This window comes from Stenella coeruleoalba, assembly GCF_951394435.1.
Source record: "Stenella coeruleoalba genome assembly, chromosome: X".
NCBI lineage: Eukaryota > Metazoa > Chordata > Mammalia > Artiodactyla > Delphinidae > Stenella > Stenella coeruleoalba.
In genome coordinates this window covers 4347083-4372298 of record NC_137152.1, presented here as the reverse complement: position 1 = coordinate 4372298, position 25216 = coordinate 4347083, and the positions used below count along the sequence as shown (strand labels likewise).

Sequence of the window (25216 nt, the reverse complement as noted above, 5' to 3'; positions counted from 1 at the left end):
TGTGTAGGGCTGCCCAGCTGTGTAAGCAACTTACCTACCACCTGTCAGGTAACAATGAACCGAATTTATTGAGTTGTTGCCATAGGTACTGTGGCATTAGTTCTTATCAGTAATGTGTAGGCTGTTACGTACGATGGGGAGGTGCAAGGAAACAGATAACAAGGGGAGAATGTTTTAAAGCCATAGACTTCCTATGATTGTCCTTAAATTGCAAGGGGAAAACACCAGCCCGTAATGTTTCTCCCATCCGTAGATTCATGTCTCTTGGAAGAGCATTTCCTCTTTCAATCTTGCACATGCAAATCCCCACCTCCTTTTTGGGAGAAGTCAAAGCGGTAGATCTGGTCCTACGATCATCCGTCTGTGTTCCCCTCTGTCCCCTGGAATCCGGAGGCCATGGAAGAAGAGAGGATTTGGAAGGGAGAGTCCACGCTGGGCTTACACTTGGTTACAGCCCCTGTGAGTGTCCGTAGCTGTGCACCACTGGGAGGTACAGCCTGGCCTCGTCATCGATCTGGACCATCCTACGGGTGACCATGGACCCTCAGAGATGCTTCACTGTAAATGCATATGGGGAGAGAGAGAGAGAGAGAGAGAGAACACCATTTTCTCAACACGCCCCTGCAGCCAGTAACTTGGAGGCGATGGGTCTTCGCCATCCGCCAGGGCAGGTTTGCTTCGAGAGAATCATCACACCTTTCCCCTTTCACTCCAAACAGGTGGGCTGCCCACAGCAGTGGTGGTGTGTCACCTCATGTAACTGCCTGAGTCACTTACCCAACATAACAAGGCAGCATCCTCATCGCCAGCAGCAAACACTTCTCTATACACCACGTGACAGTCTGGGCAAACAGGAAAGGGAGCAGACAAGAGCTGTGCCAACAGCACTTCCAGGCTGGGAGTGATCTGCGATTCTCCCAAGGGGGTTGTGAGAGGCGTAGGTGGCTATTGCTTGGGACTGGCATTGCAGGGATAAAGCAAGGAAGTTGCCCAAACAGAGCATTTCAGAAGTAAAAAAAGAAGAAGAAAAAATCAGGTGTGGCACTCAGGGAGTTGCAGTAGAGGGGAGGAACCTTGCTCTAGAAAATGAGGCTCCCAGGCCACAAAAATGACAAAGACAATGCAGAAAATGTGCAGATGCCGCTGCTTAAGAACCGCCCCAGGGTGCTCTCTTTCCATGATAAACACGGAGGTCTCTGGTAGACTACGACCCATCCACCAGCCTCCAGTGGTCATCTCACCATTTCCAGGTCTAGATCGAAAATCATTTCCAGTCCCTCGCTGCCATTCTCCGTGACCCATATTTTTTGGAATGTCTTTCCAAGGGGCCGTCCGCTCGCTCTTTGTACACACTCGTTTTGTCGCTGGGTGGATTTGCAGTAGTGTTCCCGTGAAGATAAGCTGATGACATTAGACAGATGTCTTAATAAGGTTCTGTTTACTGTGTTAGAACCTAGAAGCTCTGATTCCGCGGAGAGGATAAAGCCAGGAGAAGGGCTTGTGCAAGTTCCCAGCTGGGATTTTTGCAGAAGGCAAGCTTGCAGACACTCAGGAGCCAAGCCCCCGGCCCGGGCAGAATAGGAAGGTTCAGTCTGTGGTCAGCGGTGCTGCCCCCGGCCCTTCCTTGAGTCCCCCAGGGCTCTCTGTCATGCTCTGCGATTCCCTGCCCCACTGCCTTAAATGTGCCTGTGTCCTTCTCCTACCTTCTGCTGCCCACTCCACCCCAAAGCAAAACAAAACAGAACTTCAGGGCTGTCTTCCTGGTAGCTGTGCCTGGTGGACAAAATCACTTTCAGGCCTAAGGTTTCGTGTACACGTTAGTTCAACGCACTAAACTGCCTGAAATTGGGTTAAAAGGGTCACATGTGTGCGGGGCTGGCGCAAGGCCTACGAACGCCCGTTTCTCCTGAAAGCCATTCCCGTTTCTGTGGTCTCGGTAAGATTCCCTTTCTGTATGTCCCCCTACAATCCCCTAGTTTTCCTTTGGTGAGGCTCCTTATTTTGTACACAACCCATTTGCGTTTTCCTTCCCTGATGGTTGGAACCACATCTGTCCTGTGGGCTGTGATTTCTGTAGCGTCTGACACGTGGGGAGATTACTACATAGATGTTTTTGGTTTCAAGAGAGAAATCAACCCTAGGATAGCTATTGTGTTTTAATGGTATCAGTGGCTCATCTTGGGGGGTGACATCCTCAAATTAGAATCCAGCAGGCGTCAAGACGCCCTGCCCTGCAGAAGATGCCATGGAGTGTGGGCGCATCCTGGGCCGTATAGGATGCTTGCCTTCTCTCCCACTGCCAGTTGACTTGGGTGGCTTCCGTACCCTCCATGGCCTTCTCTCGCACTTCACCTCTTGGTTCAAAACACCTGCTTTCAGGGCTTCCCTGGTGGTGCAGTGGTTGAGAGTCCGCCTGCCGATGCAGGGGACACGGGTTCGTGCCCCGGTCCGGGAAGATCCCACATGCCGCGGAGCGGCTGGGCCCATGAGCCATGGCCGCTGAGCCTGCGCGTCCGGAGCCTGTGCTCCGCAGCGGGAGAGGCCGCAACAGTGAGAGGCCCGTGTACCGCAAAAAAAAAAATCACCTGCTTTCAGCCCACAAGCTCAAGACACCCGTCTTCTCTGGGTTGTCTTGGTGACTACTGGGAAGCCTCTGTTTCTTGGGGGTTTGGGGGTCAACAGAGATAACAAAAATGCCTTGACTGCTCACTAATAGAGAGCTAGAGGGACTCTTCCATCTGTAACGGGCAGCGGCATTTTCATTCATTACTCTGCTTTGACAGAAGAGGCAAGGGGCCAGTTGGGGGCCAGATGTTCCAGTTGGCCGTCTGAGGCCGTGTCGCTTTCACGCCAAAGCCCACATCTGCTCACGGTTCGGCCTGAAGCTCACTGACTCACGTTTATGCCTGTGACCTTCTAGAACAGATGGCTGATCTTCTAGGGCCAAAGGCACTAAAGGAAGTTGTTCATTTACTTTACAGATTTTAAAAAAATGCCCTCGACTGTATGAGCTAAGCCCCTTGACTGTGTGTCTTTCCTTCCTGTTTCTGGTGGGAACGGATCATCAGAGAGAAAGGTCTTGACCATACTGTGCAGATCCTACCATGAGGGGCCTGGAGAAAAGGGGAGCGGCTTCCCCCTGTACCTCTGTTTGCTGGAAACGGAAAGAAGAGCAAGAGAGGAATTTAGCAAAGTTTTGCCCAAGGGCTCAGAACTCAAACTTATGTCTATGCAAATGGACCATATGGTACAGTCTTTACAGAGGCCAAATTCCCAGGGCATCCTGGGGTTTCCCTAAGTCAAGATGAAAATTCAGCAAATGCTATCGACACTGCTCCACTGACTTCCGCAGCTGGGCAGCCCTCGAGTGAATCAAGCAATTAGCTTCCAATAAATGTACTAAGCTCCTTCTCTCCTTTCTGTTGCCTCCTGGGTTTTCCTGGGAGTTTACGTCCCTGGGACAACTGGGAGTATATTTGTGCAAAAAGTATGTTATACACAGTCCATGTCAGAAGAGGTCAGAGTAAATGACCCTCTGAGTCCACAACACAGTGGCTCTGAGTCCTTTGTGGCTACCCAAAATCTGTGTGTCTCTCCCTATTTCAGCGCTCACGGGCCTCTCCAGGATCTGGGTGGCACAGTAATGACAGAGAAATAAAGTGGCTAGAAAGACGATTTGGCTGGCAAAATCTGAGATGACTTTGTTGGACCCAGGGGGGCCAGCATGCAGCGGGAAACAGGCCACGTCCTTTTTGAAGTGCAACCAGGAGAGAGAACATTTCGGAGATCTCCTGTAAACCAAATAAGTCCACAAGTTACAAGTAACCCCTGAAGGGTCTACCCCTTTTATCTCCCTTCACCTTGCCCTTTCCGTGCAAAGCCACACACCTGGGGTAAGAGGAATGTCTGATCTGCTCCTGGCGGGGGCCGTCTTCTTTGATAGTTCAGTGGTGGCCACCTTTCTAATGGCTGAGCTTTGAGATTCGAAAAGCAAGTTCAAAGCACCGTAGGCCCATCATCAGACCTTGCTGTGCTCGTGGAGGTTCAGGAAATAATAGGGGCATCGCAGAGCAACTATTTAGGGCAACGGAATGAGGACAGTCAAACAAATACAAAAGCATTTCTTCTTCTTCTTCCTTGAGTATCTCTGGGAAGAGGGAAGTTATATTTGCAAATGTTCTGTGTTATTAGAACCTTTTGTAATGAATCCTCACAGGGATCCTCTAAATGATGAAAATGCTATTTCTCCACCAAAGTGTGGCACACGTGTCCTGCATCCAGTGTGTAACATCCATCTTTCTCCTGTCAAGACAGGTCAGAGACACGTGTTAGAAGTGCAGGTGGATCTGAGAAGCGTGAGCCAGGGAAGTCCGTGCGATAGGAACACCCCCCCCCCCCAGGATCAACTCTGCATCCTTCAGATTTGGTAAATTGCCCTTCTGCCCACCTTTCTGAACCTCAACTTCCTTACCTCTAAAGTGGGGATCATAATGCCTGTTTTGCCTCACACACGGAGTTTTTCTGGATTAATGGAGACAAATACGCCGAAGTGCTCTATGTACCACGGAGTAGTGGAGACAAATAGGTGAAAGTCCTTCGTGGACCACAGAGCTCTGTACACCTGTCAGCTGTTATTGTTAGAAGACCCCCGAGATTTCGCGTCCAGGTAGTCTAACAAATAAAACACTTCTCATGCTCGTGGCACCTAAATCATCCGTTGATATTAATCACAACGGACGTTGAACTGCTTTGCTTTCGATGATGAGGTCCATCAAGGTGGGTAGAAACCAGCTTTTTCCAAATCCCTTACGATTCTGTGGTTGATTACAGTGGTTTCTAGGCATGTGCAAGATGAGAGGAAACGCAGTCAACCTCTCAACCAAACTGGGACATTTTGGGGAGCGAAAGGCAACACTCGTCCGTAAACCTGCTGGAGAAACAGGGGTAAGTCAAGACTTCCCCAGGCGAATCAGGGCGTGTGGTCACCTTATCTATAAGGATAGAACTTGAAAACGGACAGTGTGACAACAGCACCTTCTAGATTCACGTCAAGGATTCTGCGTCCTGACTCTGCTCTCAGTTCTGTTCCTGTGCTTGTTTTCTTGTCTCGACAGTGATCCTATGAATGCTTGCATGTGGGTGACGCCCACCTTCCTCTATTGAGTCTAGATCAACACTTGATAATCTCACCCATTCCTGACCAGTCATACCATGTATAATGTTTCACTTATTATTTTAATATATCCTGTCACTAGGTGGCCACTGTAATCAAGGGTCTGACTCCATTAAAACATAGAACAAGGTAAATACTCTTATGAAGATTTCAGGGGTGGGGGAGAGAATGACTCCCATGAGTTCAGGTTCCACCTGATTCATCAGAGAAGGGAACATATGAGCTGGGTTTTGAAGGGTGAGTAGGAGTTTTCCAGGAAAAGATATGAGACTCCATTTTTGATGTTTGACTACTGACAGCTTTCAAACTAAACCCTTCCCTCGTTCCCTTTTGTCCTACAGCTGGACAGGCCAATAAACAAAGATCAGGAGCTACTTGCCTAGAAGGTGGTGGGGAAATTCAAGACAGGAAAATCCTAAGTCTTGTGCACACAGAAACCCTCACCATGGTCGGATCCCCTAACACAATGAAACCCAGAACTTCCCTCCCGCCTTGCTGTCATTTCCCTCTGGCTCAGACCTCAGCCCTTCTCCTTGGGAAATGCTCTTGCTGTTTTCTACATGTGTAACAAACTATTTCATACCCATGGGTGCCTGTGTGTCCTTCCATCCATCAATCTCTGGGCTGGTAGCTGACTGGCATCTATCAGGGGATGCTGGTCTCCCAAATAAAACACTATCCTAGCTAGCTGACTAAGTAACCACCATTACATAAAGAAATCTAACACTCAGTTGTATATAGATCTGCGCACACACATAACATCTCAAGCACTGTTGTGGAGGATGATTCTGGAGGACTCAGCTGCAGCTTCCCAGCAAGTAAACTCTGGTCTCCCTACACCTTTAGTCAAACATAACCACTTGCAAACATAACTTTCAAGTCTGCTTCAGATCCATGGAGATGTTGTCAAGTGATGTGAAAACAAACTCACAGAATCTGCTTTTCATTTATGTTGATATCTTGGGTCTCGCTTTCTCGAAGTTTCAAGCCAAGGAGTTTAAACTCCTTGTCTTAGTGCTCTCTTGCTGTGTAACCCGTTACCAGAAAATCGTCGGCTTCAAACAACACACTTTTATCATCACGTAGGTTCTGTACGTCAGGGTCAGGACTCCAGGTGCGGTCTCACAAGGATGCAGCCAGGGTGTCAGCCAGGACTGGGGTTTCACCCGAAGGCTTGACTGGAGAAGGGTTTGCTTCCAAACTCATGTGGCTCTTGGCAGGATTCAGTTCTCTGCAGATGACTGGGGAGACAGAGAGAGAGAGTCCTTGCTGGCTGTTACCTGGAGCTGTCCGTCCATGTCTTGTCTTGACCTCTCCTGTGGTCGCTTACTTCATCACAAGCCAGCAAGAGAGACGGAGTCTGCTAGAAAGACAGAAGTCACTCTCGTATGCAACCGAATCATGAAAGTGCATCCATTGTCTTTGCTGGATTCTGTTGGAGAGAAGCAAGTCACCAGGCAGCCCACACTCAAAGGAAGGGATTAAACAGGGGCATGAATCAGGAGCTGGGTTCATTTGGGAGTCTCCTCACCACACTCCCGAGGTCCAGGAAGGAATCTCCGAAGCTGCATTCCTTGCGCTGGCAAGCCCATTCATCCATCCCCTCACGAGAGGCGACATGCTAGCACAGATGGATGTGAATGGTGTAACTCAGCGTTTCTCAGCCTTTTTTCTTTTTTTTTTTTAATTGAAGTACATTTGATTTACAATGTTGTTAATTCTGCTGTATAGCAAAGTGATTCAGTTATACATATATATATATATATAGGTTCTTTTTAATATTCTTTTCCATTATGGTTTATCACAGGATATTGAGTATAGTTCCCTGTGCTCTACAGTAGGACCTTGTTGTCTATCCATCCTATATATACTAGTTTGCATCTGCTGACCCCAAACTCCCAATCCCTCCCCCCGCCGTTGGAAACCACAAGTCTGTTCTCTATGTCTGTGAGTCTGTTTCTGTTTTGTGTATATGTTTATTTGTGTCATATTTCAGGTTCCACATATAAGTGATGTCATATGGTGTTTGTCTTTCTCTGTCTGACTTGCTTCCTTTAGTATGACAATCTCCAGGTTTATCCATGTTGCTGCAAAGGGCATTATTGCGTCCCTTTTTCTGGCTGAGTAGTACTCCATTGTATACACGTGCCACATCTCCTTTATCCATTCATCTGTCAGTGGACACTTAGGTTGCTTCCGTCTTGGCTCTTGTGAACAGTTCTCAGTGTGTTTTCATGATTGCACACTACAGCGCTTTTTCACACATTTGTTCCCAATCCACCCCCCATGAAGTTTGAACAGATATGCTGCTTCTCTGTTCTGTATTTCTGACCTCTGCACGTAAAATGAGTATCATTGTTTTCGCCTCCCCGAACCAGTTTTCACCCACTTGGGACGCTATTGTGCATGAAGAATGTGTGTTCTAGAGTCAGATAGCCTAGATTTCTGCCTCCACTGCACCACTTCTCAGCTCTGTGATCTTAGGCAAGTCACCAAACCTCTCTGAACCTTAACGAACTTTCTTAATTATAAATAAGAATCACATCAATACCTACCGCTTATGATTGTTGTGGGGATGGAATGACACTTCGTAGACAGGAGAAACCTAATACATGCTGCCTTCTGTTATTGCGACATGCAGAACCATATGTGCAGCAGTGGGGAAACCAAGATAAGATGAAAACAAGAGCCTCGAAGAGGCCCCACTGCTTGCCAGAGGAGACAGAAGGAGGACAAAGGGTATGGTATGCACTATAAGAAAGTTATATTCAAGATGATTTGGGCATAGAAAAAAGGGGGTGCCTAAATTCTGGTAAAAGCGAGGAGAGCATGAGAAACAGGAGTTTCTCAGAGGAAAGAGAGTTGAAGAATGAGAATTGATTTGAGAGCTGATGAATGAAAAACTAAACTAAAGCAATGGCACTGTTAATGGTGGAGAGGAAGAAAAGGACGGGACAAATGGTCATGTGGTAGAAAATGACGTTTAGCCAAGAGGTTTGCTGACCTAAGTGTGTATTCCTTCAGGGTTCTTTTTGTCCATTCATCCATTCATTCATCTACCCATTTATCCACCCACTATCGATCCATCTTTCCATATATTGATCTATATATCCATCTATCTAAGTTTTTTCCTTCATCTATCTATTCATTTGTCCACCCATCCACCTGTCTATCCATCCTTCCATCCATTCATCCATCCATCCATCCATCCAAAAATCCACCTTTCCTTCCATTCATCCATCCATCCCATCCTTCTATTCATCTATCCACAGATCTACCCATCTATCCATTTACCTACTCACCCATCTATCCACTTACCTGTTGACCCATCCATCTCTCCATCTACCCATCCATTCATTTACCTACTCACCCATCCATCCACTTACCTATTGACCCATCCATCTTTCCAGCTATCCATCCATCCATCCATTTACCCATTCACCTGTGTATCTTTCCATCCATCCATCCATCCTTCCACAAATACACCTTTCCACTCATCCATCCATCCATTCATAAATATACCATCCACTCATCCACCCCATCCTGTTATCCTTCCATCCATCCATTCCTCCATCCACCCATCCATTTATTTATCCATTCTCCCATCCTCTCCTATCCATCCACCCACCCATTTATTTATCCATTCTCCCATCCTCTCCTATCCATCCACCCACTTATCCACCCATCCATACGTCCATTCATTATCTCTCTTTTTCCACAAAGGTTTTAAGGTGGCTTAGAAAGAGACATAGAATATATGTAGAAAATAAATAAATAAACCAACAGAATGATGAACAAACCAAACAGAAATCAGGTGAGAATGAAAAGGAGAGAACTCATATAGGGACCTAGAGTAGAAGCAGGGATTCAGTTGATACAAGTGTGCATCCCTAGGAACCTTTACACCTGCCATATGAGGGTCCCACAGTTGGCATCTTAAGACGCTGTGTTGCTTGTGCTCCCAAGGTGGCCTCTATTTGTACAGAAATCTCTATTTCCTTGCAGAATAAATGGGGGAATCGCCTAAGGTGTTTACTGTACTCTCCATCAACTAGTTGATGGCCTTTGACTAGACATTGACAAATACAGTCTATCTCTCCATTTATCCTTCGTCAGCCTCTAAAGTGAGTTGGGGATTGGAGATGAGATGAAACTGATTACAGTCAAGTCAGGTTTCAAATACTTTCTCCTGAAAATCCATTCTACTCCTTTGCTGTTAGCAGCATTTAGTACAGGAAAAATGTATCGTTAACATTGAGCCAAAAATAAAAACCGTCTGCAAAACACCTAAATATAGATTGTTTCATTACCTTCAAATCAGCCCGAAAAGAATGCAGAGGTTGGCACTCAGAAGGAGTCAAGTGGCTGGGTAACCGCAGTGCAGTCTGCAATCAGGAGGGATTACAATTATGACACCGAGCGCTAATCCTGGAAAATCAAAACACAGTTAGGCAGCCACTAAATCCCCTTATAAACTATAATAATCATTATCAAGCCTTCTTCTTTCCCCCGGAAAATGAAGAGCTGCAGACGTTATGTCGTCCCTTTACCGTTTTCCGAAGCAGGGTCATTATTCTTTATGGTGCTACTAAATTTACTCATCGTTTTACAAATCCCAGGTTCACCTTCCAAGTACATGATCTCGTCCTTCTGTGTAAAGTTAATCAAAGTTGTAAAAGTGCTTTATTCTATATCGTTATTTTTCCCCACGGGGTTGGGGGGTAAAAACGTTATGCATTGGAGAATCACAGAACACAGCCAAGGAACCTTGAGATGTTATTATCTCCTGTCTGTGCTCAAAAAGGAGCCACACAGAGATTAACCCTCTCCTGGAAACAGACGTCTTGTGTGTTTTCAGAGAAGAACTTGCTTTAGTATTAGGAAGCTCTTTTTTATGTCCAGCCCGACTTCTTCATACTGTACTAATTTTTGTATCTTTAACTGGAAATTAGAAAGAAGCTGGGTAATATCTTCTAGGGCTTTTAAAATACTCCAAGACTGTGGCAAAGAAGTACAGAAAGGTGCTCATTTTCCTGAGATCACCACCTTTTCTAGAACATGCCAGAATCAGACCACACTGAATCTTTTCTTTAGGGTAGAGATTGTGTTTCATCCTTCTTTTGTACCCACACAATACAGCCTATTTATGGACACGCAATGAATATTCATAAATCTTCCTTGAAAGAATGAGTAAATCAATGAATCAATACTTCTTGAATTCAGTACAAACCATTTCAGACAATGAGACCAAAATATCCATCATTCATCTCTCTCAATTCACGTTCTCATACTGAAGGACGGTGTAAATGGCAAGTTCTCATTTAATGAATTACTTCCAGGTTGAGCTACATGAAATTGAGATTTTTTTGTAGGTCAGAAACGGTTGAATATGAGCAGCGTGCTAATATTTGCATTCTTCTGATGCTATTTGGGACTTTTTTCTTTTCTTTAGCGACATCAGAAAAAGTAGTTTAAGATGAGTTGCAGATCTATAAGTAGCATCTCACCTTGAGAAAATAGCTAAGTGAAAGTCGGATGAAAAGCTAAAATATTCAGTTTGGGAATGCACTCTTTTCATGAAGGGATAAAATTTTGGTCACTGGTGGATGCTTCTCTTAATGTTTGTTCATCAAGATGCGGCATTTAGACCCGTAAAGCGATGAGTTCCATCTTCTCGTGACTTAGCTTCAGGAGCTAATGAATCAGTTAAAAATGAGTGTCAGAGGAGAATCTGAATAGACATTTTTTCCAAAGAAGACTTACAGATGGCCAACAGGTACATGAAAAGGTGCTCAACGTCACTAGTCGCCCAGGAAATGCAAATCAAAACCGTAGTACGATATGACGTCATACCTGTTAGAATGGCTTTTATCCAAAAGACAAGAGATAATAAATGCTGGAGAGGGTGTGGAGAAAGGGGAACCCTTGTGCACTGTTGGTGGGAATGTAAATTGTTGCAGCCACTGTGGAAACACGATGGAGGTTCCTCAAAAAATTAAAAATAGAATTACCAGATAATCCAGCAATTCCACTTCTGGGTATTTATCCAAAGGAAATAAAATCACTATCCTGAAAAGATACCTGCACCCCGATGTTCACAGCAGCACTGTTTATAATAGCCAAGACATGGAAACAACCTAAACTTTTTTCTCATATCTATTCACAATCTATTCATTTATTTTTTAATTTATTTATTTTCGGCTGCGTTGGGTCTTCGTTGCTGCGCGTGGGCTTTCTCTAGTTGGGGCGAGTGGGAGCTACTCTTCGTTGCGGCGCACGGGCTTCTCACTGCGGTGGCTTCTCTTTTTACGGAACACAGGCTCTAGGTGTGCGGGCTTCAGTAGTTGTGGCACGTGGTGGGCTCGGTCCATCCACAGATGAATGGACAAAGAGATGTGGTACATATATAAAACGGAATATTATTCAGCCATGAGGAAGATGTAAATCCTGCCATGTGCAACACCATGGCTGGACCTTGAGAGCATTAAGCTGAATGAAATAAGTCAAACGGAGAAAGACAAATACTGTATGACCTCACTTACATGTGGAATGTTAAAAAAAAAAACAACACTCATAGAAACAAGAGAACAGATTGGTGGTTGCCAGTGGTGGTGGGGGGGGCCTGGGTGAAATGGGTGAAGGGGGTCAAAGGTCGCAGAATTCCAGTGATAAGTCCTTGAGATGTAGCATGGTGGCTATAGTTAACAATATTTCACAGTATATTTGAAAGTGGCTAAGAGAGTAGATCTTAAAAGCTCTCATTCCAACTTAAAAAAACAGATTGTAACGAGGGACTTCCCTGGCGGTCTGGTGGTTAAGACTTCGCCTTCCAACGCAGGGGGTGTGGGTCCGATCCCTGGTTGGGGAGCTAAGATCCCACATGCCTCGTGGCCACAAAACGAAAACATAAAACAGAAGCAGTATTGTAACAAATTCAATCCAGACTTTAAAAAAGGGTCCACATCAAAAACATCTTTTAAAAAATTGTACGTATATGAGGTGATATATGTTAACTAAACTCACTGTGGGAGTCATTTCAGAATATATACCTATATCAAACTATTATGTCATGCACCTAAAACAGATACAATATTAAATGTCCGTTTTATCTCAGTTTTCAGAAAAAGAATGAGTGTCAGCTTTGACAGAGCCCAAAGGACATGGGTCTGTGATAAAAATGGAAGTGTGTCCCGCTTTCCCGTTCAGATGATGCTTTCAGACCTGACATAATCTTGCCTTCTGGGGTCAGCAAAACGCTGAGCAAAACCCAGGCGACTCCGAATGATGCCCCCCAAAGATGCCGGTCCTCACCCCCAGTCAGCCAGTGGGCAACCTTACAAGGCAAAAGGGACTTTGCTGATGAGGTTAAGTGGAGGATCTTGAGAGGTGGAGGTTATCTGGGGTTGCCGATGTGCTCACATGGGTCCTTATAGGCACAAGGCAGCAGAGTCAGAGAAGAAGCTGTGACACGGGAAGCATGGGGTCGTTGGAAGACGCTACGCTGTTGCCTGTGAAGGGATCACGAACCAGAGGATGCAGGCGGCCTCTAGAAGCTGGAACAGGCAAGGGAGCAAATTCTGCCCGCGGCCTCCAGAGCACAGCCTTCCCCGCACCTTGGTATCCGCCCAGCGAGATGCATTTCCGACTTTGTTTTAAAATCAAACTATAGTTGCTTTACAATGTTGTGTTCATTATGCTGGACAGCAGAGTGATTCAGTTATACATTCCTTATTTTAGATTCTTTTCCATGACGGTTTATCACAGGATATTGAACAGAGTTCCCTGTGCTCTACAGTAGGACCTTGTTTTTTATCCATCTTATATATCAAAGCCTACATCTGACTTCTGACCTCCAGAACTGTACAAAAGTACACTGGTGTTGTCTTAAGCCATTGCATTTGCGGGAATTTGTTACAGCATGGTTAGGACACACACAGACTCTTCCTCAGGGCCTCTGTCACTAGGCACATACATCTTTGGAGAGGATTTTTGACAGTGACACTATTTAGCCTCAGATTTAAAAATGGAACCTGAGAGGGCTTCCCTGGTGGCTCAGTGGTTAAGAATCCGCCTGCCAATGCAGGGGACATGGGTTCAAGCCCTGGTCCGGGAAGATCCCACATGCCGCAGAGCAACTAAGCCCGTGCGCCACAACTGCTGAGCCTGCGCTCTAGAGCCCGCGAGCCACAACTACTGAGCCTGCGAGCCACGACTACTGAATCCCGCGCGCCTAGAGCCCGTGCTCCACAACAAGAGAAGCCACCGCAGTGAGAAGCCCGCGCACCACAAGAAAGAGTAGCCCCCGCTCGCCGCAACTAGAGAAAGCCTGTGCACAGCAACGAAGACCCAACGCAGCCAAAAATAAATAAATAAATAAATAATTTTTTTTTAAAAAGGAACCTGAGGAAGATGGTGTACTCCTACTACTCTATTTGTCAACAGCAAACCCAGTAAATATGCATCTGTTTAATACTTGAACTTTAGGTCTCGTTTATAACAGGGATAGTCTATCTCCTCCTCCTTCGGTTCCTCTGACACATTTTTCTCCAAAGGATGTAGATCCCTAGACCACTAGTGGGGGCTTTTGTTCAGTGAGAGAAATGCATGGTTCCTTTCTATAGCTAGGACAAATTGGAGATACAGGAATTGGAAGAGTTTGTGTAGGGGCAACAACTCACAAGAATCTGGGAAAAGGAATGTAAAAAGCTGAAGGCGTAATCTTTCCAAATAGCCTCACCAACCATCTGGGTCTCTGGACGTAGGACTTTCCATGCTAAGCCCCCCAAAAGTCCTCAGCAAACCAGGATGCATGGTCACCCTATTTCCAAATAAAGATAACTTAGTTCATGGAAGAGGGGGGAAAACATTGAAATTAACAACCCAACAGAGCAATTAAAATATTCTTTTGTTCAGTGAAAATAGAGTTGCCATATGACCCTGCAATCCCACTCCTGGGTGTATATCCAAAAAAGAAGAGAAAACTCTAATTCAAAAAGATACATGCACCCCTATGCCCATAGCAGCACTATTTGCAATAATCAGGACATGGAAGCAACCTAAGTGTCCTTTGACAGATGAATGGATAAAGAAGATGTGGTACATATACACAATGGAATATTACTCAGCCATGAAAAGGAATGAAATAAGGCCATTTGCAGCAACATGGGTGAACCTAGAGATTATCATACTGAGTGAAGTAAGTCAGACAGAGAAAGACAAATACCATATGATATCACTTGTATGTGGAATCTAAAGTATGACACAAATGGACTTATCTACAAAACAGAAATAGACTCACAGACACAGAGAACAGACTTCTGGTTGCCAAGGGGGTGGGGGGGGTGGGGGAGGGAAGGATTGGGAGTTTGGGATTAGCAGATGCAAACTAGTATATATAGGATGGATAGACAACAAGCTCCTACTGTAGAGCACAGGGCACTAAATTCAATATCCTGTGATAAACCATAATGGAAAATATGAAAAAGAATGTATACGTATGTATAACTGAGTCACGTTGCCATGTGGCAGGAATTAACACAACACTGTAAATCAACTATACTTCAATAAAAGTTTTTTTTAACTATTCATTTGTTCAGAAAGTGTGTTGGGGCTTCCCTGGTGGCGCAGTGGTTGAGAGTCCGCCTGCCGATGCAGGGGACGCGGGTTCGTGCCCCGGTCCGGGAAGATCCCTCATGCCACGGAGCGGCTGGGCCCGTGAGCCATGGCCGCTGAGCCTGTGTGTCCGGAGCCTGTGCTCCGCAACGAGAGAGACCACAGCAGTGAGAGGCCCACATACCGCAAGAAAAAATAAAAAAGTGTGTTAACTATCTGTGGCAGTTTAATCTTGTTTTAAGGTGTTTAGGATAAAAAATTGTGATACAGGCTACTCTCAAGAAATACATTATCTATTGGAAATAATATATATATGTAATTAACATAAATAACGTGTATCTATGTGTGTGTGTGTGTGTATATATATATATATATACACACATACAGAGAGAGAGAACTTATAAACTTTTTAAAAAGAGACTCTTTTTTTTTTTAACACAATATCATTGGGTAACATTTTTATTGTCTTGGATAGCTCCGTGGGCTCTTGTAACACAATGAGGGTACAACGAAAATAGATCGAAAGTAGGAAATTGAACCAGATGTGCTCCCGTACTTAAACAGGACGTTTTGCTCTGACAACTTATTGAGTTCATTCAGGGGGAAGAAAATCCCCACAGCAGGGCATTGGGAAATGGCAAAGTGCTACATGTTGCTGAATGAGAGAGGGAGTCTGTGTGACCTTTAATGGCTACGTCCAGTTTCCAGAGGGACAAAATTAGGATAAAAAGGAACCTCCTCCAGTTCTCTCTCTTTGGTCATTTCTCCTCGTGTCATTTTCGGTGAGCCATCCAGTCTGAATGTCTGTCCTGTTTGGGTGGAGAGGGGGCTCGGATGGGAGTTGAGACGCCAGCCCGCACATTCCCTCATTCGCAGAGTCACGGAATGCCTTTTCCACGCGGGAAGCATCCTTTCTCCCTGCCATATCCTCCTTTCAAGATGGGCGTTTCTCTGCGCTCCTGCAAACAGAGAACGCTGCTGTCGACCCAAAGTTCTAAACTGCCGTTGACCTAATTAACTTGAGATGGTTCAGTTGTTGAATTTATGTGAGTAATTACATTTACCAACGTTGATAAGTGCTTAAGGTCCATCTTTTTTTTTTTTTTTTTTTTTTTTTTTTTTTTTTTTTTTGCGGTACGCGGGCCTCTCACTGTTGCGGCCTCTCCCGTTGCAGAGCACAGGCTCCGGACGCCCAGGCCCAGCGGCCATGACTCACGGGCCCAGCCACTCCGCGGCATGTGGGATCTTCCCGGACCAGGGCACGAACTCGTGTCCCCTACATTGGCAGGCGGACTCTCAACCTCTGCGCCACCAGGGAAGCCCCTAGGGTCCATTTTAATGTACAATGGCCGTGAGTTGAAGAGTCACCCAGAAAATATCAATTATGACAACTTCCATAAAGGACACCTGGGCAGCTACTGCAGTGCTAAACTGCCCGTTTCTCACCCCGCGCTGCTAATTTCTAAACTGTGGCCACCTGGCGATATGAGGCGTAATTAACCTTTGGGTAGCTCTACCTGCCAATCAGGGAAAGCCGTGAAACTGGATCCTTCTCCAAACCGTGCCTCTCCACCTCACAAGGGCAGACAGACGCTGGCTGACGTCTAGAAGGTAGTCCAAGAGCCACTGCGACGTGGTCTCTGATGGGTGAGGACAGGCTGAACCTGAACTTGGGGCTTCCAAAACGACTGATCTCTGGGGTCCTGTTCTGGCTCCCGGTGGACTACCTGTGAGCCACTGCTTTCAGGAGCGTCGGAAAGAGATGGAAAGAGGAAAGGGAACGGACATTTGTCAGAAGCCGGATTCTAAAAGAAGAGAGTTGACCTTTGGCGTGACAGTACAGTGGGAGAGACTCAGCTGGCATCCTGATTTGGCCTTTTGTAAACTCTGTGCAGAGAGAAAGTTCTTCAGTAGCTCCAAGCCCGATTTCCTCATTGATAGGATGGAGCTAATGCTGCCTGCCTTACAGCATTGGAGACTGGAGGTGGGGAAGGCATAGGGTTACCCGCTACGATCACCTGGAGAAGGTTAGCTCCCTAGGTGGATGCTGACAAAACCAGGCAGTTGAAACCAGGGAGAACGGACAGCGGAACTCATGATCGGTGACGCCATGTTGCCTCGTAGCGTCGTGGCTCCCGAGGTGTGGTTCCAGACCGGCTGCCTCACCAGCTCCTGGGAGCCCCTTAGAAATGCAGACTCTCACCCCAAGCCGCACCTCGTCAGTCAGGTACTCGGGATGGGGCAGGTGGGGAGGAGGGAGTGGATTCAGCAAGGAGTGTTTTCATTAGTTTTTTAATTAAAAAATGTTTTAAGTATAGTTGCCCTACAATATTGTATAAGTTACAGGTGTACACTATATTGACTCACAATTTTTATAGGTTATGTTCCATTTGTAGTTATTATAAAATACTGGCCATATTCCCCATGTTGGACAGTATATCCTTGTAGCTTATTTTATACCTAACAGTTTGTGCCTCCTAACCCCCTACCCCTACGTTGGCCCCTCCCCCTTCCCTCTCCCCAGTGGTAATCTCTAGTTTGTTCTCTGTATCTGTGAGTCTGCTTCTTTTCAGTTATATTCACTAGTTTGTTGCATTTTTTTAGATTCCACGTGTAAGTGATATGTACAGTATTTGTCTTTCTCTGTGTGACTTACTTCACTTAGCATGATACCCTCCAAGTCCATCCGTGTTGCTGCAAAGCAGTGAGTGTTTTAATTGACAAGCACTCCAATGGGGTTCATATACATAGTCCAGTTTGATCACGGCTTAGGAGGAGGACTTTTCTGGTAAAAAAAAAAAAAAAAAAAAAATTAGCAAGAAGAAAGCAAAACCCCCATTTTGGAGAAACTGGGGGACTAGGCAAGTTGGCAAGAAAAGTTTTGAGGCGTGAGGAGCCAGGGCTTGCGTTGTTATCCCAGGTGTGTGAGGTGGTGCAGAGCAGAGAACTGGGTTCACAAACCGGGCAGTAGTCCCGTGACGGGCACTGAAACACGAGTCTGGCAGAATTAGGATGAAGATGGGTCTGAAGCTGAATCCAGGTGAAGAACCTGATGTACCTAGAACCTGTGCTCGGGCGAGACTGAATGTATAGGAGGGAACCGTGTGGTCCCAGCTCTTCATTTTCCCTCCTTCTAGACCACAGGGACCCTCACCTTTTTCGTGTATCCGTATGTTTTACCCCCGCCCACCTTCCTGCTGCTTCCACCCTCTTGATGTTGATTGCTTGAACTGAGTCTTCCTATGACCTTGTTGCTTTTGTTGACTTGGGGTTGGTGTTCAGGTGTTATCCTGTCTCTCTTGAGGTCCAAAGGCTAGAACTGCACTCAGAGAATTCCAAGTACAAATATGCTATAGTTTCGTAGAGAGATTGGATTCTGTTACTTTCCAGCATAGACGTTTAGCATTTCCTGGCTGTGCAGACCTCCCAGTGTATGAGGTCATCATCCCTCAGCAACAGAGGACAGAGCAGAATGGAGTACTCAGGGGGCTGGAATTCTGAGAATCGGGGTCTTGTTGCATCCCAAACCCACTCCCCCTGTGACCAGTGGGAAGCCCGGCCATGTCAGGGCCTTGAGTGCTTCATCGCTGAATGAAGGTACTTGAGTGGAAATGTATATGGTCCTTTGCCCATCTCAAATCCCACCACCTGTACTCTTGGCTTCCGTTCCTGAGTCATACCTAGTACCAAAGAGCTTCACTCAGAAATCTTAAATGATGGTAAAGAGACTCAGCTATAAATACAAACAATGCATGATGTTCTTTTATTTTGCTATTTTGGACAAGTACACTATCTCATCCTCCAAGAGTTACGAGCTCTCTCCTGAATCTGAATATCTTAGTTTAGGCTGCTATAACAAAAATGAATTGGGACATTGGGATTGACATATATACACTAATATGTACAAAATAGATAACTAATAAGAACCTGCTGTATTAAAAGAATATAAAATTCAAAATAAAATGCCATAGACTGGGAGGCTTAAACAACAGACATTTACTTCTCATAGTTCTGGAGGCTGGGAAGTTCAAGATCGAGGCATCAGCAAATTTATTGTCTTGTTAGGTCACACTTTCTGGTGCATAGATGGCCGTCTTCTTGCTGTGTCCTCACATGGTGGGAGGGGTGAGGGCACTGTCTGGGGTCCCGTTTATAAGGGCACTAATCCCATTCATGGGAACTCACGACCTGATCACCTCCAAAAGACCCCAGCGCTAATACCATCCCATGTGGGTCAGAATCCCATATATGAATTTTTGGGGGGGGGGTTGGACACAAACATTCAGTCTATTGCACTGAATACCTGAGTTAACTCTACTGAGAATAAAGCAAATTAGCAGCTAGCAGAAGAATTTTGTTAAAAATAGAGGAGCACGTTTATTCCATGCTGCTCATTTCTCAGCCACCAGCAAAATCTCTCATTAGAGGTATCCGCAGCTTAATTAAGTCTTTTGGGTGAAGGTAAAAAGAAAGATGACCTTTAAAATCAAATTGACATTGCTCAAGTCATAGACAAAACTGATTTCCTCAGTCCTGTTAGAGCACTGCACAGAATCTCTAGGAGAATATCTGATTTTTTGACAACTGCAAGGGACAGAATGATACAGACCCTCCCAAGAGTTCCACCCCCTGGTCTGTACATCCTGTATAGTCCCTGCCTTTGAGTGTGGGCATGGTCTTTGCATGTGATGGAGGTCAGTCCAGTGATTAGGTTGTGTATAGCAGAGGTGAAGGGTTTTTAGTAGATGCCGTATTTTAGAGCTGATTAAGGTCCCTAACCCAAACATAGACGCTGAGTAAATCAGTAGTCAGATTGCCCTGGAGGGACCTGACCACTTCACTCAGCCTTTTCAGAGAAGCTTTAGGGGCAAGACACGTGATACAGCAGAGTCTCTCTGAAGCCAACGATTCTGAGTTCGACAGCCACCAAGAAATGAATTCTGTCAGCAACCAGACAGTTCGGAAGAAAATCTGCTTCTCCAGATGAGTACACGGCCCGTAGCTTTTCCTCCAGGAAATTTTAGGAGACCAAGGCGATGGCTTCCGAGAGCTGGGACACAAGCGGGCGTTAGCAGCTGAGATGTCCTCTCCAAGCTTCAGGTCAGTTCCCAGCTGGTCCCCTTTTAACGGTCTGGGTCTCCACCCAGAAAGCCCGTGCCCTGTTGCCCCTGGCCAGTCGTGGCCAGATTTCTTACCGACTGCTTGAAGGAAAAAGCAAGAGAAGGACCACATGATGGCAAGAGGTCTGACTTCTGAGACTATCTCTATGACAGTATAAAGGAGGAAGAATTCTCCTCCGCCCTTTTCGGGTCTCGAGCTGGGTCTGAAAATGAAGCAGACACAGAGAGATCAACAGGAGAAAGGCAGACACATTTTATTAAATGTTTACCTGGGAGCCTTCACAAGAGAATGAAAACCCAAGAAAGTGAGCTGGGCAGGAAGCTTGTATACCTTTCAGACAAACAATAAATTTGTGCAGAATTGACAAGACAAAGGGGTTTGGGCTTGGGGTAGTAAAGGGCGATGAAGTAACTAGGAAGGTGAGGGTTAGTTTAACAAGGTTTATCCTGTACAGATTTCTCAGCCCCCAAATCCCCATCTCTGGTGTTGGGAACGTCTTCTCTCCTCCTGGTGCAGCGAGGGCGCCTCTCACATGGGAGTTTAATGACCTGTTTTAGGGAAGAAGAGCAAGCTTGGGGGGTGGGGTGGAAGGAAGACATCAGTGTGACCTTCCTGCTTCAGTCCTTTTCTCAAACTCCTTCAGTTTAAAATACTCCATATGCCAACATGTCATGTTTTGGGGTAGCACGTCCTGAACCCCAACAGTGAGACAGGACTAACAGCCCAAAGCAAACCAGAAACGGTTTTGCTGACAAGCATTATCAATTTTTTTAAAAAGATTTATCACAAGCTTGACATTCAAGCTCTGTTTGGAGTTTGCACTGTAAGGAAACAAAAAAGGTCAGGAAACTGACAAACTTTTCCAAGACAGGAGCTCAGCATCATAAACTAGAGTTCTATCTTGTGATTGTTTTCTCAATGGAAATTTGAAATACATCTCTAGGTGGAACTTTGTCAATAAATCTTCCTTGGGAAGTTTTTGCTATGCTTCTTTTCCAAAAGGCAAGTCCATTCTATGAAAAAAAAGGTCTTTGAAAGGATAATTTTCAAAGAAAAGGTAAAACCTCGACTCTCAGATAGATATAAAATGAACAGATGTTCAAGATGGCATTTAACGCATTATTGCTGAGTGAACCAGTGGTAGGTTGTTAAACTCTGTCCTAGAATGATCCAAAGAAGAGTCCTATCTCTAGGTCAAAAACATGGACGTGAACGGACAAATGGAAGCCAACGGACTTCCGTTTTTGTGGGGCAGAGAAGTCAATTGAATTTCCAAAGGCAGAATTTTCGTGTCTGTTGACAAGAATTATTTTGCAGTGCTCTCGGTCATTTGGAACCTTCTGAGTTGTGAAGTCACTCAGAGGCGAGGCAAGGCTCTGAAGAGAATCGGAATCATTTAGCAGGAAGAATGTGGTCTAAACAGAGCATCGTCTCCTGTGGAAGCACAGAGGTTGCCCTATACATACTTTATTTACAGATTACAGTGGTCGGACCGCATAGTGTTTACTTTTTTATTTTACTGACAATCCTGTCTAAGCCTTCAGATTGGGGGAAAATGCTACTGGTTCAAAAGGGGACGATCCAGTCTAGGCTACACTGACAGTTTTCCTTGCTTTTAAATTCAGAATGTTATTCTTCAGCTTGGAGTCCGTGTGTGTGTGTGTGTGTGTGTGTGTGTGTGTGTGTGTGTGTGTGTTTTACATGAGATATTCAACACTTTATTATAAAATAGGCTTTGTGTCAGATGATTTTGCCCAACTGTAGGCTAATGTAAGTGTTGTAAGCACATTTAAGGTAAACTAGGCTAAACTATGATGTTTAGTAGATTGTGTATTAAATGCAGTTTTGACTTACATTTTCAATTTACAATGGGTTTATTGGAATGCAGCTCCATTGTAAGTTGAGTAAGATCTCTATAGTATATTTCTATTTATGAAACCACAGTGTTTTTTTCCAGTTGTGTGTGTGTGTGTTTTAACTGAAGTATAGTTGATATAGTTGAACTGAAGTATAGTATAGTTGATTTACCGTGTTTCAGGTGTATGGCAAAGTGATCAGTTATACATACATACATATAAATTATGTGATATATACAAGATATTGAGTATAGTCCCCTGTGCTATTCAGTAGGTCCTTGTTGTTTATCTATTTTATATACAGCAGTGTGTATATTTTAATCCCAAACGCCTAATTTATCCCTCTCCCCGCTTCCCCTTTGGTAACCATTAGTTTGTCTTCTGTGTTTGCAAGTCTATTTCTATTTAGGAAATACGTTCATTTGTGTCAGTTTTTAGATTTCACGTATAAAAGTTATCCTATGGTATTTGTCTTTCTTGGTCTGACTTACTTCACTTAGTATAATAATTTCTAGGTCCATCCACCCCACCTGTTTTTTTAAACTTACTCATAAATGGCTTTTGATTGCTCCAGAAAATGAACCAGAACATGAGGAAAATAATTTTGCCGCCAATGAGGTTGTTCGAAGTAACCTGTGGTGGGTTCTAAGGAGAATCCTGAGCAGAGACTTCAAAACATATCTTGGGTATTCACAATGCACTTAAGAGTTCCAAAGTCTGATTGTTTTCTTGGAAGGGACAGTGCACGTTTGCGTGTTTACGTTCTGTGTCATTTACTAAAAATACACGAGTTTAACTTGAGAGTCACATGGTATTCAGAAGGAAAATGGTGTGGGATTTAACACAAATCAAATCTGAAAGAATGAGGTTCCCTGGGATGTGAATTTAGGGATACAGAATGGTGGGGGGGAAAAGTGCTTCAAAGAAGACTATGTATTGCCTACGCACAGCAGTTTCCTGAGTTACCTGAACTATTTTACAACTCCCTAAATTGTGGGTGACAGATAGCAGTGCAAAATACTTCTTAGAGACCCAAAAATTCTTTCCTGTTCCCTTTGGGCTTAAACAGGTTTAATTAGCTGTGTCCCACACCCTGGGGAAAAGCCACTTGACTTTCCATGTACACCTTCACATCAACATTCCCAGCCTATAATTTTATCCTTTAAAAAAACTTTTCCTCGGAACCAGTGATACCATCGACTTTTGCATTCCTCAGTTGTCTAGTTAAATAAAACTGTTACAATGTGTTCATTTTTTTTATATCTTATTACGAGTGTAATGACTTCACCCTTCTGTGAGCTTAGCCACTTCAAGTGCAGTTGTGTTATTGGGTTGTGGAAAAGGACGAAGCATCAGTGCTTATTAAGATCATAGTTGATATTGGCCCTGACATGGATTTGGAGCTGCCGACTCTCCACTGTCCTTCAGAGGGAACTGTTTTTTTCTGGGTGTCATCTCTTCAGCAACCAAGTAAGCACCCATGCACACAAAATCGCCCAGCGTCCAGGAATTCTGAAACATGTTGAGAATACAGCATGAGGTCCCCTTCTTGGGCCGAAAGGGACTCTTCCGCAGGTGGCGTGCAGAGTTGGTATTTCCCTTTTTCCTTTCTGTTTCTTGTGAACTTTCCTTTCCCCTTGGAACTGCTTCTCTGGTGGATCACGTTTCCCTCTGAATTAAGTTTCCGCCTTAAAACTTAGGTCCTCTGTGGCTGATGTTTTGAGATAAGTGTAGTGCCTCCTGCGTCTTGGGAAGAATTACACATCCCCCTCTTAGCTTATCAGCTGGGGGAAGGGGTCAAGATGATCCAAGCTTGTGACCGGCAAGAAATGCTGTCCCGGTGAGATATTTTATCTACACTGGTTAGGACAGCTGTCTCTTTGCACTCCAGCTGTCCCTCCTTCACACTAGACCGAGTGCCAGCTGATGTCACAGTGGACAGAGCATTTGGGGGACCCAGAAAAGGAGAAGGCAGTTGGGAATACATTTCATTTGGATGTGTGTGTGTCCGTGGTCACACGTTAAATCTGGCTGGCTCTCCTGGGGTGTAGCGGTTTGGCTTCCGGAAATATGCTGCTCTCTTGGATCCTAATTCGCCTGGCATTGTGACAAAAAGGGATGACACCACAGGTCCTGCGGGGGGGTATGAAAATATCCCCAGTGTCCAGCTCTACGAGCGGATGGGTACGGGGGAGGAAGAAGCCTTTGTGTGGACAGAAACAGAAGCCATTCTGTGGACTTTCACCCCAAATACAGATGTGTAATCTTGTAAGAAAACATTCAACTCTCATCAATGCCTGGGAAAATGGTAGTTCTGTGCAGTCAGGGATATACTACGTCATATAGGGTATTAAGGTATGAACACATAGTAGTTGTCTTTTTGGCATTTAAGAGAATGGAACGGGGTGAATTCCTACGTTTGTAGATCAAAAGCCCACCGCAGGCGGACGGAAAACGATAAAGACGCCGCTAACAGCTCATCTATACGAAAATCTTGATGGAAGTTAACACATTTGGTCCTGCCTTACAAATCTGCTTAGTAAGATCTCAGGAATATCAGTCATGAGCTAGGAATTTTAAGAAGTTTTTCGAAGTGTGATTTTTAAATTCAACGAGAGCCTCAAACACGAAGAGTTCGTGTAGCGTGTGGACAGCTGAGGCTCCTCCAGCAATTACGGTAATCGCGTGTGGACAGCTGAGGCTCCTCCAGCAATTACGGTAATCGCCTCTGGGGGCAGCCGGGCTTCTATCTCTCTGGAAGCTTGAAGGTGGCGCTCCGTGCGCACCCTGGAGACTGGCTACCAAGGTGGCCAGGGGTAGCTTTGCCTGAGCCCTGAGCTCTCGGAATAGCCCGGGTCAACGCATCCCGCCCACGCTTTCTATTCCAGCACGGGGCTTACGGTCAAGGCCCCCCTCCCTTGAATAGCCCCAGGGAACAGTCGCCTCACTCCCCCCATCACTGGCACACGCCGAGGACGATGCCCCTGTCTGCTTGCTTTTGCGAACGCCCAGGCTCCAGTCCTTTTCTCTGAGATGTCCCTCCTTAAATGAACGTTCCCTGTCTTGTAATAGCTCACCTACAATCAGCTCGTTCGTTTTCCGGCACATTTTTTTTTTTTTTTTTTTTTTTTGTCTTTCACCGAGGGAACTAGACGTTCTAATGCTGGCCACAGGCTGAGAAGGCAACAGCCGAGTCTCTCCTCTGTGCGAAAGCTGGGGGCAGACGTACCTGACGGGAGATGGGGTTTCAGCACCTGGGGATCTTAGCGTAGGATGGGCGGTGAGAGCGTGCCGCCCGCGTGCCATCACGAACGTTCAAGCGTACTCGTGTCACCGCAGCCGCGCTCAGATGCTTCCCGGACTCCTGAGTGCCGTGAACGGAAGCTTAAAATCCCATGCGTCGCTTCGGATGCAGCATCATCTCTGCACCTGGCAGCGACTTTGTAGACGTGAG

At 45.4% G+C, this 25216-nt stretch overlaps 1 protein-coding gene across 7 annotated transcripts in view; it reads left to right on the top strand.

Annotated features, from left to right (window-relative positions):
- The window catches only part of NLGN4X (neuroligin 4 X-linked), a 921956-nt gene that overhangs the window by 235182 nt on the left and 661558 nt on the right, over window positions 1-25216 (top strand). The window contains exon 1 of one of the 7 annotated variants that reach the window (XM_079910743.1): window positions 16361-17012. The exons of the other annotated variants lie outside the window; for them this stretch is intronic. The gene's annotated coding sequence lies outside the window, so the exon portion shown is untranslated. Of the gene's footprint in view, window positions 1-16360; window positions 17013-25216 lie in introns of those variants that run through there. 7 annotated transcript variants of the gene reach the window in all.